The sequence below is a fragment of the Asparagus officinalis genome, chromosome 9, assembly GCF_001876935.1.
Source record: "Asparagus officinalis chromosome 9, Aspof.V1, whole genome shotgun sequence".
In the NCBI taxonomy this organism is placed as follows: Eukaryota; Viridiplantae; Streptophyta; class Magnoliopsida; order Asparagales; family Asparagaceae; genus Asparagus; species Asparagus officinalis.
Window position 1 is genome coordinate 64,110,780 of NC_033802.1, and position 18,788 is coordinate 64,129,567.

The 18,788-nt window shown below is 40.2% G+C and overlaps 1 long non-coding RNA gene across 1 annotated transcript in view; it reads right to left on the bottom strand.

Moving 5' to 3' along the window:
- LOC109824690 overlaps nucleotides 11,099-18,788 on the bottom strand; it is an 11,070-nt gene continuing 3,380 nt past the window's right edge. The window contains exons 2-3 of the long non-coding RNA XR_002242734.1: nucleotides 12,991-13,212; nucleotides 11,099-11,548 (exon numbers count right to left, since the gene is read on the bottom strand). This is a non-coding gene — a long non-coding RNA (uncharacterized LOC109824690). The remainder of the gene's footprint in view (nucleotides 11,549-12,990; nucleotides 13,213-18,788) is intronic.

An 18,788-nucleotide genomic window follows, 5' to 3' on the forward strand; every position in this document is an offset into this window, starting at 1 on the left:
ACCCGCGCCCCCCACGGGTCACTAGTGCCCATCGCGCTGTTTTGATCCCTAAACGCGTTTTCGACGGTTTTGAGTGGTTTTCTCAGGATTTATCTGTTCCAAGGGTTCCCAACTAACTTGATATCATCCACAAAAGTGGTTAGGTTGTTATTGACTGAAGATAATGCCAAATCACTCATTCTCATCCAAAAACTCGCGCCCGAGGCCTGTAAATATCAGCCCAAGGCCTCTATTTTACAGGGCTGGAAATTTATCAAGACGAGGAGGTACTGCCGGATTGAGGAGTCAAAGGAGCATGAATTTTAGAGGAGGCTAACTGATCTCGATGAAGTTTTTCAGCATAAAGAGGGAGAGTTCGAGAGATCTGAAGCCCTATCCGTCCGTTCCTCGAGATTAGGCTTGGTCTTAATATTGAGAAGAGCTTCTGATTTCACTTGGTCGATTTCAGAGCTTCAAGCGAATGCTTCCTTGGTGAAGCAGGAGCTCTGTTAATTTTTTGTCAACCGGATCTGATCCGCGATGATTCACGGATATTGACATCCCTGACACAGACAAAAATCCCACAAAAGCAATAGGCGATAAACAACTATTGCGTGTTGTTTGAAAGAGAGTTGTAATCTATTTTCGTTGTATTGGAAGTCTTATAAAAAGGCTATCTTTGTTTTGAATTTATTGTAACGCCCGAAGTTGTAATAAATTCAGCAATGAAAATAATTTTCTACCCAAACACGTTGGCAACCATAGTGGGAGCCAACAACCTTTCTGCGAAGGCTGATGTGTCGCAACCTCGGACCCGGATCGTGGTTGAAGAAGAGGTCGAGTACGAATTCGACCAATAGAAGCTCGAGGAGTATCTGTCGTTCTCCTCCTCCAGATCCTCCTCCACTCGCAAGTGTAGGAAGATCAACGCCCCCGTTGCTACGGTAGCGGCACCTTGCAACGCCTCTCCGTCCTTCAACAAGGTCGGATCTATAAATCTGGACTCCGCCTCAATTAAGGAGATAGCCGCTAAAGCTGCGCCAATCCTATCGAAGAGAGCACGTCAAAGGCAACGTCAACGCCTCGCGAGCCAACTCGCTAAGGCTTTGGAACCAATGGACAGGATCTGTTACAGGAAGGATCTAAAATTCAGGGAACACTAAGCGCCCTAATAGCGAGTAAACACCCTCTCCTCCAAATCATCAACAAGTGAATGGATCCAAGTCAAAAGGATCCGTTCAACTCTTGAGGAGCGAATCCAGAAGCGCCGCGTACTACTTGCGCATGCGCGACTTCTTATGCAAAAGGCATAAAAGATACAGAAGAAGGATATAGCCAAGAAACAACCAAGACTGCATCAAACCTGAAGGCCAAAGTACGAGACGGCGGCCGAAAAGATCAAAAAATACGGGTCACTTCAATCTGACCCTCCCAACCACGGGTCACTTCAATCTGACCATCCCGGTCGCGGGTCACTTTAATCTGACCCTCCAAGCCGCATGTCACTCAAGTCTGACCCTCCCAGCCACGGGTCACTCAAGTCTGATCCTCCAAACCGTGGGTCACTTAAGTCTGACCCTCCCAACCGTGGGTCACTCAAGTCTGACCCTCCCAGCCGCGGGTCACTCAAGTCTAACCCGCGCCAGGGCCAAGACAGGAGACATTTTACACCTATTTTTTTGATTCCGTCGAGTTCCGCCCCTGCGCTGATTAATCTGATACTTCCAGTGAAGCCACACGGTAGTGTAAACTCATCCAGAGGCAAGAAAGCAATGGTAGATCGTCTGGATCCTTTGCATAAGAATTGAGGCAAAGTTTCGATCAAAGAGCGCTTGGGTCCGGTGACTGAACCCCGAGCAACTCATCGAGCTGGGGGTTGCACACGTCCTCGCAACAAGTCAGAGCCTTTCTATAATAGGAAAACTCTTGTAACTAACCGCCTCAGACTGCAAGGCAGTATCCAAGAGCCCGTTAAGGTCCCGTTCTCACAAAAGCGGGGCTCCAAACGTGTGACTCTTGAGAACACCATCAAGGCAACTAGTCCTCAGAAGGAAACATATTCATCAGATGATGACGTTATACCTGAGAAGTCGTACCAGCACACGATAGATCGCTCCGGTTATCATGCTGATGAGTTGTACTATCGGGCTGGGGGTACGAACAGACCTCGAAAGAGAGATTCCCAGAAGATGGACTTTCATTGTATGTGTACCAAAATAATCAGGGCAGTGTTATCAGCATGTAGCTGCCCTGAGATCACTCCGCAGAGGGTCTCGATATTTGAGAGGATCTTTAATGGGATGACTAAGTCCAAGCCAAAGTATTTCCATAAGAAACGATCGGCCGTTTAAGGTGACAAACTTCCAGAAGTCACAGTTAACATAGCTGATAAAGGAAAGTCGGCTCGACCTTCTAGTTCTAACCCCCTCGTATCGCATCGTCTAACTCAGCTACGCGTAGGGACAACTAGACGTAGGGATTATCAAAGAATGCAGATGAGATTATCCTCGGATGACGAAGCATTAGATGCCAACTCCGCAGTCGCTTCTGATAAAATGGTATTCAGTCTAGGACAATCCCGTGAAGTGTTTATGATTAACACCGAGGAAGTAGCCAAAATAATTGAGGATGCTCTAGCCAAGCAGAAAGAAGCATTCAAAATCGAATTGAAAATGACGATGATGCGGACGAAGGAAGAACATGACTAACAGATTCGGGCTCTATCCAATCAACTTGGTGAATCCAACCGTCGTAATATTGCTAACCAAGCAGGTAGCAATTCAGACATGGACGAACATCTCGATGCTGATAACCCTCCCATTGACCAAAATACTGGGGGTGGCCCCACTGAGAATAACGACGCCGGGGGTGGTCCCACTGAAGATGACAACACTTGGAGTAGCCCCGTTATTCCTCTTAAGAATCATCCAAGACCTGATACGAGCGAGGATGAGAAAATAAAAGATCTCGAGAACAAAATCAATGCTCTAATGTCTGCTTGAGAAGTGAAGAAGACCGGTATTTAATGTCCTTACCCAAGGGAGTGGGATTCGATCCCGTACCCAGTGAAGTTCAACCTGATCAACTTTACGTCGTTTGACGGGAAGGGTTTGTCTACTCAGCATCTAATTTACTTCAAGTCTTACTTGGGTGTGATTTTTAGGAATGAACCCCTGATGGTTCGGTCATTCGTTGGCACCCTTCATGGGCCCGCCTTCAATTGGTACCGCCATCTCAAGCCTGAAAGCATCAATAGCTGGGACAACATGAAGAACATATTCATCGCTCACTTCTTCGATGATGACGCCGAGGTGTCAATCAGGACACTCTTTGATGAGAAATAAGAAGACGATGCGATAGTCGATGACTTCGTCAAGAGCTTTCGGAATAAGGCGATGAACTGTCGAGATCCGATCACAAAGGACTTCATCCTCCAAACCTATCACAACAACCTCTCTTTGAATGTGTTGGAAGTTATGGGAGTAGCACCGTCAAATACCTGAAAAGAGTTGAAGATGCACGGAGAGCGAGCCGAACGTTTCCTCAGAGGGAAGCAAGCCGAGAGAAGCCAACCGATGGCTAATCCTCCGAACTCAAGCTTCGTCTCCCGTGGTAAGGGGAAGACACCTACAACAGTTGTTGATATTAATCAGATATCGTAATAGCAATCCTAGAGACTGTTAAAGACTTCGGATCCGAAACTCCAAAAAGAGTATTCCTTCAAGGATGAAGACGTTCTAGCCATTTTCGAATCCCTCCTTGAGAACAACAAGATCAAGCTACCATATATCACAAATCATGAGGAAGCTGACAATAATACGAATCCAAAGTACTGTGCGTACCATAGGAGAATCCTTCATCCTACTCAGGCTTGCTTTGCTCTCAAAAATAGCATCCAAACCTTGGTTAAAGCCGGCGTCATAACGCTCAATTAAGTTAAATGAAGACTCTGATAAGTATAAGAGTATAAATTGCCCCTTCAGACACTCCAAAGAGTATACGAGTATAAACTGCTTCTCAATATTCCAACAGGTATACGAGTCTAAATTATTTCCTAACTTTAATGAGAAGTTCTTGGAAGAATATCATATGTGATATTCTTAATGATAACCCGACCATTCAGCTGAGTACAATGTTAGACCCAGTTTCACAAAGAAAGCTGGGGGTGGATGTAACGGGAAGTTCCCGAAAGAATTCTATATAGTGTACTCTTAGGGATAAACCGGTCACTATAAGAAGGTGATGAATAAGAAACTCCCACTCAAACTCCCGCTACGTCTGTGCACTCAACACTCCTATTATCAGAGTCCGGACATAATACTCGGAATTTTATCTCCTGGTCATTGATAATTGTCAAACCCCTTCTTGTTAAGTATTTGTCACTTAACACTAAGAACTCCCTTCGAGTGATTTGTATGAATCAACACTCCAACTGTAATTTGTACTCCTACTTGGTCAAATCTTCCTACAGTTAGGACCACAACCAAAATCTCCTCCCGATTCCTTCCATGAACGAGAGGTCCACTTTTAGATCGAGCGATCAAATCTTCCTACAGTTAGGATTGTCTCAAACCTCCTACCTGGTCAAACCTTCCTACAGTTAGGATCATAATGAAAATCTCCTCTCGATTCTTTCCATGAATGAGAGGTCCACTTTCAGATCGAGCGATCAAATCTTCCTATAGTTAGGGTCATCTCAAACCTCTCATTTGGTCAAACATTCCTATAGTTAGAACCACAACCAAAATCTCCTCTCGATTCCTTCCATAAACGAGAGGTCCCCTTTTAGATCGAATGATCAAATCCTCCTACAGTTAGGATCGTCTCAAACCTCCTACCTGGTCAAACCTTCCTACAGTTAGGATCATAATCAAAATCTCCTCTCGATTTCTTCCATGAACAAGAGGTCCACTTTCAGATCGAGCGATCAAACATTCCTATAGTTAGGGTCGTCTCATACTTCTCATTTGGTCAAACCTTCCTACAGTTAGGACCACAACCAAAATCTTCTCTCAATTCCTTCCATGAACGAGAGGCCCACTTTCAAATTGAGTGATCAAACCTTCCCACAGTTAGGATCGTCTCAAACCTACCATTTGGTTAAACCTTCCTACGGTTAACACCAAAACCATAATTCACTCTCGATAAACGAGAAACCCATATTTAGTTCGGTAATCAAACCTTCCAATAGTTAGGATTATCCGAATCTTTTTAATTCTCGGAGTGGAGATCTCACTCTTAGTTTCACCTTTCCGGATTCTAAAAGTAGAGATCCTACTTTGAGTTTATGTTGGCAACTTGAGATAGAATATAAAATTCTTCTTCTTCACATTTGGGAGATAGAATATAAAATTCTTCCTCTCCCGTATCGGGTTCGTCTTTGCCCCAAGAGAAGACATAATCTTTGAACATTATAACTCCTAAAATCCATGCTTCACACGTATGAGGAATTTTATCTCGAATCCTAAGTAGGGATAATTCAATACCTAACACACGTTGCCGGTTTAGTCTTTCATCGATTGAAGAAGATACCAGAATCTCAATATGGGAAATTTTATCCTAAAGCCTAAGTAGGGATAAGGCAGCGCCTAACATGTGTTACCGGTTAGTGTTTGACTATAAAAAGAACAAAAGCCCACATATTTGATATTGTGGCAGGTTATTATTAATAACACTATAATCCGTGTCTTACACGCACGGTGAATGTTATCCCGAAGCCTAAGCAAGGATAAGTCAACGCCTAACATGCGTTGTCGGTTTAGTCTTTCACAGATTGAGAAAGACACCAGAATCACAATATGAGGATCTTTATCCCGAAGCCTAAGTAGGGATAAGTCAGCGCCTAACACGCGTTGTCGGTTAGTCTTTGACCATAAAAAGGACAAAAACCCATATATTCTGTATTATGGTAGGTTGTTATTAATAACACCATAATCCGTGTCTTACACGCATGGAGAATTTTATCCTGAAGCCTAAGTAGGGATAAGTCAGCGTCTAACACACGTTGCCAGTTAGTCCTTGACCGTAAAAAGGACAAAAGCTCACATATTCGATATTGTGGTAGGCCGTTGTTAATAACGCCAAAATCCACGCCTTACACGTGCGGGGAACTTTATCTCGACTCCTAAATAGAGATAAGTCTACACCTAATATGCGTTGCTGGTTTAGTCTTTCGCCGAGTGAAGAAGACACCAGAATCCGAGTCTGGGAACTTTTATCCTGAAACCTAAGTAAGGATGAGTCAGCGCCTAACGCGCGTTGTCGGGTAGTCTATTCCCGTAAGAAAAATGAAGGCTACATATTCAATATCGTAGCACTAAGAGAGTTAACTCTCTTAGCACAACGTTACATGCAGAACAGACTTAAACAATCTGCATGCTAGTCCGACTCGAACGGTAGTCGATAAAGACATGCTAAATTTGTTGAAGGCTGAGGGTTTGCTAAAAATCCTAAGTCTACGTCTAACACACATCACCGGGTAGTCTATTCCCATGAGAAAGATGAAGTCTACGTATTTAATATCGTAGCACTAATAGAGTTAACTCTCTTAGCATAATGTTACTTGAGGAACGGACTTAAACAATCCACATGCTAGCCCGACTCAAACGGTAGTCGGTAAATGCTCATCAAACCCGTTGATGGCTGAGGGTTTGCCCGACTCAAACGGTAGTCGGTAAATGCTCATCAAACCCGTTGATGGCTGAGGGTTTGCCAAAAATCCTATAAATATGAGAGTCATTGACGCACCAGGCTGAGGGTTTGCCAAAAATCCTATAAATATGAGAGTCATTGACGCACCAGCTCCATTAGTTGGTCTCATGACTTGAGGATCCGATAATATTGATATATGCAGATGAATCAGCTTTAACAGTTGGTCTTGCAGTCCTAACATTTGGGACCTCCACGCTCCAATACCTTAAGAGCTTAAACTATGTAAACTCTAGTAAACGTACGAGTATAAACTATGTTAACGCTGGTCAGTGCATTACAACAAAAGATAATGCCGGTCAACACGCTATAGTAAAGGTCGATGCCAGTCAACGCATTAGTAATTTCGCCAAAATAAGGAAAATGATGATTTCAGGGAGTTCAATCGCATTTAGATATAAATTTCTGATGAAGATGTTCAGTTTAAAGTCAACTTAATGACACGAGCTAAATTCAGAAACTTACACATCAACTTCAGTTCAAGATTTCGACAACGACCAGACGATAAACGTAGCGCCGGAAGAACTTCATTTATTTGATAAAATACTAAATAGACTGAAGGCTGAAGAAGTTAAGAATTGAAGCAATTCATAGGTCCCTCTGCGAGATTGAGGAAATGGCCTATCTTATCCAAAACATTCCAGACTCTTCTATAAAATGATGAGCCTGAAATACTTTGGAGGGGGTATCCATAGGCGTCTAAAAATACTTATAGATATCCGCACACACCTCGAGATGGAGAGAAGATGATAAACACCATTATCTGAGTCTAAGAGGATTATCTGATGCTGACAAGTGCATGAATCGGAATGGCGAACTAACTGTGTCTCGTGTGCTCATCGGTCGCAATTAGCCATCACGCTCTTTAGTCAGCTTGAGCATGTCAGTCAGATCAAAGTGCCTGACGTGCTCGTCGATCAGGTCCAAAGTGCCCGACGCGCTTGTCGGTCAGATCCAAAGTACCCGACGCGCTTGTCGGTCAGTTCTAAATGCCGTAAAGATGCTAACGAACACATGAAGTGAGTTAATAACGTGTGCAAGTCAACAAGACGATCAAATACGTAAAACAGTAGAAAATACAAGTTCCGAAAAATCAGAAAACACCAAAAAGTTTAGCAAAGACCAAACTTCCCGCGCAAGCACGGGTCGGTCGCAACTGACCCGTGCCCGCGCTGGTCGGACGCAGCCGACCCGTACCCGCGTAGGTCGGCCGTGGCCGACCCGTGCCCCCCGCAGATCACCAGTGCCCATCGTGCTATTTTGATCCCCAAATGTGTTTTTAACGGTTTTAAACGGTTTTCTCAGGATTTATCTGTTCCAGAGGTTCCTAACTGACTTGATAACATCCACAAATGTGGTTAGGCTGTTATTGACTAAAGATAATACCAAATCACTTATTCTCATCCAAATACCCACGCTCGAGGCCTATAAATATCAGCCCAAGGCCTCCATTTTACAGGGCTAGAAATTTATCAAGACGAGGAGGTGCTGCCGGATTGAGGAATCAAAGGAGCACGAATTTCAGAGGAGGCTAACTGATTTCGACGAAGTTCTTCAGCATAAAGAGGCAGAGTTCGAGAGATCTAAAGCTCCGTCCATCTGTTCCTTGAGATTAGGCTTGGTCTTAATCTCGAGAAGAGCTACTGATTTCACTTGGTCGATTTCAGAGCTTCAAGCGAATACTTCCTTGGCGAAGCAGGAGCTCTGTTAATTTTCTATTAACCGGATCTGATCCGCGGTGATCCACGAATATTGATGTCCCCGGCACATGTAAAAATCCCACAAAAAGCAATAGGCGATAAACACCTGTTGCGTGTTGTTTAAAAGAGATTTGTAATCTATTTTCGTTGCATTGGAAGTATTATAAAAAGACTATCTTTATTTTGAATTTATTGCAACGCCTAAAGTTGTAATAAATTCAGCAATGAAAACAATTTTCTACCCAAACAAAAGCTTGTGGACCACTTTTAAATTAGGTATCTAATTTTGGAATGCACTGTTCTATACATGAAGGAAATCGAGGTGATTGTTTGAGAACTTAATTTCCTACCAACCTCAGGATTATGTAATGCCCAAGTATTGCTAGGGTTGCCCAAATATTCTCTTTTAAATTTATTAATATGCTCCTCATACCTTGCAATCTATAGCTACTCTAATCAAACCCTTATACAAATCAAAGTGTTTAGTCCCAATGCCCTATGTATCATCAACTTCTAATCGAGAATCATACTAATTGTATTTTCAACTTAATCTACAGATTCCTTTTTGGTATTATCACCTCTGTCGTGTTCTACATGTCATGTTCTACATATTGGTATGAATGTGTTGTATTTAAAATTTTTTATCAAGGGTAAAGCCATAGATTACATGGTTAAAATATTATGCCTTATAATAAGGGAGCATTGACTGAGTATGAATGTGTTATAGTCTACGCAAAAACAGAAACTAATTAAAAGTATGCAAAGCAAAAAAAATGAAAAAAATAAAAAAAAGAAGAAAGGTATTTGTTTTCTATTTCGGTTTAATCAAATAAAAGTATATAATCAAATAAAACCAAATTAAAATAATATCAAATATGAAGTTTTACCTTGATATATGGAAGAACCTGCAACAATCAAATCCTTAATCCTCTAAATACTGCATGAAAACTAAAAAATTTAAAAAAAAACATCAATTGCCATAAAAAGTAATTGCAGTGCAAAACAAGTATCACTATTAAATCAAATACACAATATTTCTAAAGAATACTCATGAAAATAAAAAAGAACATACATGTTGAAGGAGATGAAATTACTATGAAAATTATATAATTTCTTGGGTTATATATAGGCATGAGGTGTTGCATGTGATAAGATGATAGTCATAATTAGAGTTCTCTTTGTACAAATATTTGAAATTTAAAAATTAGAATTTGATTAGAATTGTTATATATCAGCTATTGCAGTTACGCAATCATTAGTACGTAAATATTACGGGTGCTTCAAATACTAATCCCTAAAAAATATTGTTAGAGTCTATATGTAAGAATATTTAGCTAATCCTATTATTAATAGGATTTGAATTTCTTTGTTGTGTCATTTAAGCAACAGAAGTAGCTCTCTTATTGGTTTGAAGATAAGGATGAAATAAGTGAGAAAAATTGTTCTTTTGATAAAACTCTTAGGAACCAAGATCACCTATTTTTGGATAAAAGATAAGAATTCGACCCCTTATTTTTTGATAAAATTGGTGACCCATTGTTAAAATGATGAAGATAGAGACATAGTTTGAGAGAGATTGTAATTGAATTTCTAATGTTTAGTGAGACAGAGATCATTGAAGCGAGATCCACCTCTTCATCTTCTTCAAAGGAAATCCAACATGTGAATACTAATCTTGATAGTTCACTTAGTCGACCATGTATGATTCTTTATAAATCTATATGAACTCATAGTTATTTAATTAGTGTTATAATATAGACATCATTGTTTTCTTCCCCATGTGCTTGAATTATAATATTTTAAATTTTATTGTGGATTAGGGTTATGGTTTTCATTGGGTATAATTAAATATTTATTTATTCTATTACTGTATTTTTTAGAATTCTAACTTGCACATGGATTTCAAAAATGTTAGAGTTTGATTGTGAGGATAGTTATACAATTTAAAAGTTAGAATTTGATTAAGATTAAAATAGTTCAAACTTTGAAGTTATTTGATTAGGATTAGAATAAATCATTAAATATAATTTAAAAATTAGAATTTGATTAGTGATAGGATAGTTCAAACTTTATAGGGGTATTTTTGTCTACCGAATGATTTTCGTGAACTCGTGTTTGTAAAGGGAGTATCATTTATCATAAAACTGTTTATAATAAAAGAACAACAAACCTAAAAACTAGAAGAAAAAATCATATACTATGTAAAGTGTAAAAGGAGAATTTTTTGAAATAGGCCGATTTTGATAAATATTTAGCAAAAACCACCGTTTTACTGAATATTTAGCAAAACCTACCTATTTTTGGCTAGCTCACCAAGGCTAGCCAAAAAGAGATCGGTTTTTCTAAATAAGTATTTCGAAACACATGAGACTAGTAGTCCTGTGTGTTTAGTGACCTCGACCCCTAAACAAGAATCAGAGTACCCGTGGGACTATTAGTCCTGTGGGTTTTATGAACATTTTCAGAAAATCCATGGGACTAGTAGTCCTGTGGGTTTTGTAGAAACACCAAAACATGCACAGATTGATCCCGACTTATATCATACATATATACAATATATCATATGCACAAAAAATATAAGTCCACCTCATATACATTGTTAAACTGTATAATGCTTATATAAGTTGTAAATTTTAAGAAATAAATATAAATTAAAACACATTTAATCAATTCACAATATCACACCACAATAGATAAATCCACTTCATATACATATCCATACGCCCAAACACTCTCAACAAATCCAAATGTATCAAGTATATTTAGTTACAAATAGAGTATAAACAGAAAAACCAATAAAACCACATACAATCTAAAAGTCTTTCCCTCCCTCGTTGTCTCCCTCTTCGTACCCGTTTAGATCATCGACGTCCTCCTTCGAGTTAAACTTGTACATGCTCGCTCTTCGGTTGCGTGTGGGACTATGACGAACTACCTTCATTGTCAGAGCAAGATCCACCTTGTCTTCGTTGACATGCATATAAGACATCCCCCTCATACGCCATCTACTCACGACCATCATGTCGATCCTTATGAGTTCGATGAAGAGCTCTACGAACCCTCCGCACTATCTGCTACAATACTGATACATGTACGTAATCTCCTCTTGTGGTAGCTATGCCCTCATTTGCAATCCCCTCTATATCATCCATAGCGTCTATCTGTAATTACGTAAAACGGGATTAAAAAACCTAAAATGGATGGAAAACTATTTGAAATTACATAATTTACTCATCCATTCTCTATCATCTACACCCCTTGGTATGTATCTTGCTTGTTGGGAACGTATCTCTAGTTCGTAGTCTGGAGGCGTGGTTTGAGTGATTATCTATCTTTTGGTAATCCCCAATACTATCTTATATAATCTATTTCCTCCATCTGAGAATAAAGTTGCTCGACATTACTGAAATACTGCTTATTCCATCTAGTGAAGTACCGACGATGCTCATTTGCCCAGTCTATTTGATGCTCACCCTTAGACGTCTTTCTCTATATTCTTTCTACTTCTTGTGGAGCATGCTATGCCAAACCAAACTGCTTAATTACACGATTCAGCACATGCATTTCTAAAATTTCAAAGCAGATGATAGGAACTCTTGCTCTCTATATATTGGCCCCTCCATGCAAATTAGTGGTACACGAGATATGTAAGTTTTGTATAGCTGCCACTCAAACTACAAAATATTCCACATATTAGTAACTCTTTGAAATATATCGGTAGATCAAATTTTCTTAAATTAAAATTTGATACCTAATAAAATTTCATTCGGTCAAGCTCTCCTCTGTAAAAATCTAACAGTCTTGCCAAAGTCTCATCCTAGCACTTTTGGACGTTCCATCTGTATGAATGATAAAAGGTTGGCATCTAATACCATAATAAAAATTCAAAATCAAATTTGCTATAATTAGATCCGAAATTATTTACCTACAGCCCAGTGAAATATGTTCATCTAAAACTCGTGTCTCGCATAAACTTGATTTCAAGACCAATCTCTCCCACGCTAAAACTTGTAATAATGTCAAACACACCTCAAACTCCTTATTTTGCCTAAAATCAACTTTCGATATGTCCCTATACAGATATGCTAAAATAACACTATCTCATGATAATGTCCTGCATGTTTCGAAGTTCCGGAGAAGTGGTAACCATCTATCACATTAAGAATGCATCTAGTTCTATTCAATTAATTATTATAAAATCAAATAGCAAAATAACTCTTTTATCATTAACATAAACTAGAAAAAACAATAAAAAGTGCATTATATGAATAACAAGCTCTATTCAATTAATATTTCCATAGTTAAATGTTGGAAATAATTATATTACTTCAAATGTAGTTTATCTTTACTTGAATCAGGGAATAGAAGTGTGTCGATTATGTGCAAAAATATATGCACGAGTATGTTGTTGGATTGTGACTTGGAATGCATTTTCTGGCAACGGGTGTGAGAAATTTTCTTTAAGCCACTTCAATCTAACATCCCCTAGGCAACGACTGTAGACATACTCCCGACGACTCCTCACAAACTCGGTTCCATACATGTCTATTTGTTTCTGTAACACAATGATCATCAATGTGGAGACCAAGGATTACTGCTATACCTTGGAGAGTAATAGTCGACTTGCCGACACGTAGATGAAAAGTGTTCGTCTCTGGCCTCCATCTATCCATTAATGCATTGAATAGTGCTCAATTGAGTTTTATCCACTGTAGCCTCGAGCATGTGAGAAAACTGACTTAGCCTACCTAGGCAATTATACGCCCTAAAGTGGCCGACTTGTATATTTCAGGCTATGATCAACCATAACTAGCTCCAGTCCTCTCTGCACCACAATGAAAAATAATATTCAAGCATAATAATAAAAAATAATATTAGAGTATAAAAGAAGAAATTATGACCGATATAATCTCCGAACGGTGTCATGACTGATCATAAAGGACGTCATCACTAACTAGCCCGGGAAGCATAATGTATATACTTGCACATAAAATATTCCATATGTTAGTATTAGTTGTCATCAATAAGACTACAATAACCAATAAGACTATAATAGAAGGCATGAAATAGAGATATAAAACTTATTACCAATTAATTGATATGTACTTGTTCTTGATGGATAATGATACCTATTATGATCTAATTGATTACATTGACTACATTTAATTCGCGACACTACTCCTTCACGGCCTTGATCCATGGTACCTCTAATGCGCACGGTCAAGATTGTCCCACTTGAGGTGGTAATAGACATGGTCTATTATAAGTCGGCTAATAATGACTATCATCGGGAAGATGAAAACTCTCCTTGTAAGTCTTTCGGTGCTGAGCTCCACAGTACCGATCATAAGGCAATCTAGCGCCACCATGGAATTCCTTTCATCCTGTTGGAAATCAAAAGTAATCATTCTAGGACTTTGAACAGTAGGGATGAATCTGTACATACATTGAAAAACTACTTCCAACTCTATGTGTCCTCTACCTCAACTCTATGTGTCATCTACCATTTGCATCTACACCTGTCGCAACTAAAAGCACTTCTTTGTACTTGCCATATAAATGCATACAATTGATACTCAAGAGCGGATGACAAAATGAGAACCCTTTGATAGCAGGTCCAAATGCCCAAAATACTCGCATGAACCTCTCTACTCCCTGTGCAATCTCTTTAGACAATACTTTGTATTCAATACCTGAAAATTTTCTCTTAATTGCTTCAAGATATTATGGAAGTAATTCGTAAGATTTCTTTCAATCTTCAAAGATTTTAGTCAACGCCTTCCTCTGCGCATCATATACTTTATATTTAGATATAGTCATTTTTCTCATCTCGTATACTCTTGTAATTATCTGACTTGGAATAAAATCAAGTTCTCGCCTTACTTTAGGCTTAATTAACTTCAAGATATAAAAGAAAGTTGTTGCCTTATGATCGACATTAACAGTCGGATTGTAACATGTATGAAGCCCGTAATAAGTAGATATCATAAATTACCCATTAGATTTTTTTCTTACAACTGCACTAAGCTTCCATGGACACTTTGAATATCTTTCATCTTGAGCACTTATATACTCTCCTTGAGCTTTCTCGTTGAAGTAGCACTTTACATGGTAGTTGGTTGTGTTAGTTTTTACTAGCTTGAATTTGACCAAATTCTTGATTGACCATTCACGTATAGTGAATGTGAATCACGTGGGGGGACCACGAATACAAATGGGATGCTTTTGTCCAGCGGAAGAAGATAGAGCCGCAGTTTTTTGGACTAACCGCGTGGGATGCTTTTGTCCAGCGGGTTTCGTTGCGCCCACTTGAGAAGATTTGGAGAGTTGAAAACCGCGTGAAGAGGTGAAGATTCAGCGGACAAAAGAAGGCCCACCCGAAGACACAGCAGATGTTTATAAAAACCCTTTCCTAGGGTTTTGTGCTCTTGTGTGCAAAGGGGCGTGAGCAGGAGGAGCACAGGGAACAGAAGAGTGGCGGCTTGAGAAAATAGCAGTGAGACTACGGGAGAATTTTTTTTAAGCGGTGGCTGCAAATTTGTGTAAAGGTAGAGACTTTGGTAGTTATTCACAGAAAAAGCAAAGTCTTTTTGTAACTGTTCTTTGATTTGTGCATCCCCTTTTGAGAGAGATATTTGTGTGAGAGGTTTGAGAGATTGTGTGAGGGTTTAGATTTAGTAATTATAAACCCTAATTATATTCTCTCCCTCTAGTAGTAGATCTCCCCCTCATTGCCTCGTGGACATAGGCAGTTTGCCAAACCACGTAAAATTTGTTTGTTTGAGTTTGTGACCATTGTAATAGTTTTTAGGATCCCTCAATAAGTCAGTCCTAGAACTGATGAGAGGAAGAGCCGATATCTCACTTTGTTGAGATATTCGCTTCAGATTCTTGTTTCCTTGGTGAGACGTGAATTCTTATTGATTTTTCTCTCTTATATATTATACACCAGAAACTCTGCTGAAATTTCTGCTACGCACAACAAGTGGTATCAGAGCCCAGGTTCCAGATCTAGGGTTTGGTTGGAGGAGTAGATCAATTTGGAGGTCGTCTAGGGCTTCGTTTGGTGATAAAGGTGGAATCTTTTTGGTAAAGACTCTATCTTTTTAGTTTTGGATCTATTCTTTGTTCGTTGGTGTGTTAAGAAAGATGTCGGGGAAAGAAGGTGCTTCGGGTGTCGAGGGTGGTGCTTCTGGCACGAAGACCATTCAGAGTTTGAATATCCACTCTATGAAGATAGATGTGGAGCAGTTTAATGGCACAAACAACTTTAAATTATGGAGATGTGAGGTTTTGGATGCGCTGAACGCGCAGAATTTAGAGGATACATTGGAGTTAGATGGCAAGCCAGATGACATTAAAGAGAAGGTTTAGAAGAATATGAATCGAACGACGTGTGGTATGATTAGGTCTTGTTTAACTCAAGATCTAAAATATAATGTGATGAATGAGACTTCTGCGAAGAAGATTTGGGAGATTCTTGAAAGCAAGTATCTGACAAAGAGTGTTGAGAACCGCTTACATTTGAAGAGGAGACTTTATCGTTTCCAGTTGAAGAAGGGAACCTCAATTAGTGATCACATGAACACTTACACAAAGCTTCTTGCGGATTTAGCGAATGTGGATGTCATGATTAAAGATGAGGACAAGGCGTTGCTGTTGTTGAGTTCCTTACCCGACGAGGAATATGAGACCTTCGTCCTTACTCTGATTAATGGGAATGCATCTCTTTCATATAGTGAGGTCACTACTGCACTGGTGAATTATCAGCTTCGGAAGAAGGATAAGGAGACTTCGATTGAGCCGATAGCAGAGGCGTTGGCCGCAAGAGGGAAGAATCTGAATCGAAAGAATTAGAAGTCACAGTCTAGAGTAGGAAAAGATCAGTGTGCTTGGTGCAAGGAGACCAGTCATTGGAAGAAAGGCTACCCAAAGCTCGACGAATGGATGAAGAATAAGCATAAGGGAAAAGGGAAGCAACCATCATCAGAAGCAAATATCGTATCGGATGGTAATATTTCTGACTCTTCTATTTATTCGTTTTCTATCAGTCCTACAGATAGCTATTCGGAGGAATCTGAATGGATGTTGGATAGTGGTGCGACCTATCACGTGTGCCCTAGAAGGGAATGGTTCTCCAGTTTTGAGAAGCTGGATAGTGGTGTGGTGTACATGGCTGATAACCGTGCATGTCAGATCCTTAGGATAGGAAGAATTCACATCAAAATGTTTGACAGGATTGTTAGAGAGTTAAATGATGTGAGATATGTTCCTTCTTTGAGGAAGAACTTGATCTCAATTGGAGCTTTGGTTGGAGAGGGTCTGAATGTTCAAATTGAGGACATGGTTCTTAAGATTGTGGAAGACTCTCAGATTATGATGAAGGGCGTCAGGAGGAATAACATGTATTACTTGATTGGAAGTATAGTGGCAGGTGGAGAACTGGCGACTTCTATTGATTCGATTAGACTGCGACACTTGGGGCTTGGCCATTCCAGTATTGATTCCTTGCATAGATTGAAAGAGGGTGCGAAGACCTACAATTTGAAGTCTAGTAAACATGTTGATGTGAGTAAGAAGACTGAGGTGAAGTTTGACACCTCTATTCACCGTGCTAAGGGTCATTCTGGAGGAGTTCACGTGGATGTTTGGGGGCCTTCCAAGGGGTCATCATTGGGAGGTAATAGGCGTTCGGTTTTCTTTGTTGGTGGTTGTTCTAGGCGTGTTTGGGTTGCAATCAAATCCCCATTAGAGAAAGTCCTAGTAGTCTCTAACAGTTTGAAGAAGTGTAAGATAGACATAAAGGTGAAGGTACTTCATTCTGATCTTGGTGGGAGGTACAAGATGGACCTATTTCTGTATTGGAGCCGAGCTCACGACATTGCGAGACACTTCGTTGGAAAGGAAATCTTGGGGCAACTTGATAGGGTGATAAATTTAGAGAACCGTGCATTACTGGAGGAGGATCGATGTTTGTTGTCAAGCAATGGTCTGCAGAAGAGTTTCTTGACTGATGCTTCGACATATTCGAGCCATCTTATTAAAGCGTTGTCAACTGCTGTGATTGGAGGTAAAACTCCATTGGAAGATAGGTCTGGTAGTGTCACTTTGGTTGAGTCTTCGATGAGGAAGCCAATTGGCTCTCAGCAGGTGGAGAGTTTTGGACAGACCTTAGAGGTATCGCAACGGGTGGAGATTGATGCTACTCCACATTGGGTGAGGATTTTTCCACATACTCCAGGTCATTCTGCTTTGGTTGAGATTCCAACTGAGGTGACACAACGTGGGAGTCATTTGAATTCAGATGCGGATGATGAGTTGATAGATCCGAGTGCAGCTGGTGGATGTGGCTTGGATACGGCCATTGGTTCACCTCAGGTGGAGATATTTGAGACCATTAGAGGTGCTATCAACCGCAGAGTTGATGATATTGGAGAAGGATTGCGAACTCTTCTATTGGATTGAGGTCTTTGGAGGCCATTTGGGTGAACTACGTAAGGCTTGATTCCTTAGGCAAGAGGATACTTAGGCGGTCTTTATGATGCAGTCGATTTGGTGAGTAGACACCGATGTTTGGGTGAGTGTTCGTACTCCCGTTTGGATCTTGACTTGTTGTGGATGGAGTCCGTTGTCGTGAACTGTTTCACTTCGTACTGGACGCAACAAGTGAGACATTTGGTTTGTTTGGTGTCGGCTCAGTTTTGGAAAAACTTCACCGAGGTGGAGAATTGTGAATCACGTGGGGGGACCATGAATACAAATGGGATGCTTTTGTCCAGTGGAAGAAGATAGAGCCACGGTTTTTTGGACTAACCGTGTGGGATGCTTTTGTCCAGCGGGTTTTGTTGCACCCACGTGAGAAGATTTGGAGAATTGAAAACCGCGTGAAGAGGTGAAGATTCAGCGGACAAAAGAAGGCCCACCCGAAGACACAACAGATGTTTATAAAAACTCTTTCCTAGGGTTTTGTGCTCTTGTGTGCAAAGGAGCGTGAGCAGGAGGAGCACAGGGAACAGAAGAGCGGCGGCTTGAGAAAATAGCAGTGAGACTACGGGAGAAATTTTTTTTAAGCGATGGCTGCAAATTTGTGCAAAGGAAGAGACTTTGGCGGCTATTCACAGAAAAAGCAAAGTCCTTTTGCAACTGTTCTTTGATTTGTGCATCCCCTTTTGAGAGAGATATTTGTGTGAGAGGTTTGAGAGATTGTGTGAGGGTTTAGATTGAGCGATTATAAATCCTAATTATATTTTCTCCCTCTAGTAGTAGATCTCCCCCTTATTGCCCCGTGGACGTAGGCAGTTTTCCGAACCACGTAAAATTTATTTGTTTGAGTTTGTAACCATTGTAATAGTTTTTAGGATCCCTCGACAAGTCAGTCCTAGAACTGATGAGAGGAAGAGC